Source organism: Pyrgilauda ruficollis, unplaced genomic scaffold (assembly GCF_017590135.1).
Source record: "Pyrgilauda ruficollis isolate IOZ18807 unplaced genomic scaffold, ASM1759013v1 scaffold3, whole genome shotgun sequence".
Taxonomy (NCBI): domain Eukaryota; kingdom Metazoa; phylum Chordata; class Aves; order Passeriformes; family Passeridae; genus Pyrgilauda; species Pyrgilauda ruficollis.
Window position 1 is genome coordinate 22,335,711 of NW_024524377.1, and position 1,334 is coordinate 22,337,044.

A 1,334-nucleotide genomic window follows, 5' to 3' on the forward strand; every position below is an offset into this window, starting at 1 on the left:
TAAAAATAATTTTACAGTCTCATTTTTGTCAGTGTCCCTCCATCCGTGCTAGATACTATGTTTAGATATTGCAGTAAAGATACTTCTACCACTCCCACAGTGGTGATCCACATGAAACAACATTGAACACAGATTAGCTCTTGAATTTCTCCAGGGAAACTTCACTGATATTCTAAAAACAAGACAAATATGCAAAGGCGTGTTGCAGGAATGTATCTCAATCTGTCTCTGGGCTCTTGGTGATACTTATCCATCCCTAGAAAAAATTAATGTAGCGGACACTGCAATGAAATTGCACAGTCAATTCCTTTGCAAAGGACTTCCAAACCTTGTATTAAATCATTGCAAAGGTGTGAAAATCCCCTGAAAGTAATCAACTGTGTAATGAATGGCAATGCTTTATTGCATGAAGCTGCACGAACCCAAGTGAGGAGATGATCCAGTGGCAGAAGGACCAGGGCTGTGGCCAAAAGTTGCAGGACTGTGATTCTCCCAGCAAGCAGGAGAGATGCTCCATGTCTCCTTGAATGGCCTCCTCCCTGCTTTGGAGTCTGACTCAACATTAACTTCCAGCCTCACTTTCCAAGGGAGCAGGAGAACACGGAGGGAAGCCCATTCCCCTGGGAGTGCCCCATGAGTCATGCCAAGAAGATCCTGTTGTTGAAGGAGCAGGAGGAAAGTCCTTCACTGGAGTGCGGTGCCTCGGCTGCGTCAGCACAGGCCGGTGTGCTCGGGCAGGGCCACTCGCAAGCTGAGGGATGTCTTTTTGCATTTCTCCTTCGGAAATCTAACTTGATGAAATCTAACTTTGGTTCCTTCGTCCCGCACAAGCTCTGCATACAAGGTAGGGGGCTGCCTTACAGGGGCAGCAGGTTGGATGTATGGATATATCCATGCTCTGCAGGCTATGCTGGTAGGCCTCTCTGGAGCATACATAGAACACATGTACGTGCTTGGTAACCTTTATTACTCATGAAGTAAAGCAGTGCGGAGGTTTCCTGAGGTGCTCAGGATGGGGATGCTGATTCTTTACGGGCACGCTCCTGGTGCAGCCGAGGAGCACAGGCCGGGCAGGAATCGCCGGCTCTGCGGTGAGGCGGCGGCTCGCCTTCTCCGCCGGGCTCTGCCCCTGCCCCGGCTGCCCCGGGCGGGCACTGCCCCTGCCCGCTGCCAAGATGGCGCCCGCGGCTTCCCCGCCCCTCGCGGCGGCCCGGGGCGTGTGCGGGAGCGCGGGCGGGGCGGGCGATGTGGCGAGGCTCGGCCCCTCCTGCCCGGCCGCCACTCGCCGCGGCCCGGGTAGGCTGCGGGAGAGGCCGCGGCAGCGCGGCGGGAGC

General features: G+C 54.6%; 1 protein-coding gene across 2 annotated transcripts in view; it reads left to right on the plus strand.

Annotated features, from left to right (window-relative positions):
- The first annotated feature begins 738 nt into the window (after positions 1–738).
- The window catches only part of NBEAL1 (neurobeachin like 1), an 80,496-nt gene continuing 79,900 nt past the window's right edge, over positions 739–1,334 (plus strand). The window contains exon 1 of one of the 2 annotated variants that reach the window (XM_041473355.1): positions 739–844. The gene's annotated coding sequence lies outside the window, so the exon portion shown is untranslated. Of the gene's footprint in view, positions 845–1,278; positions 1,297–1,334 lie in introns of those variants that run through there. The other variant, XM_041473356.1, reaches the window with a different exon arrangement.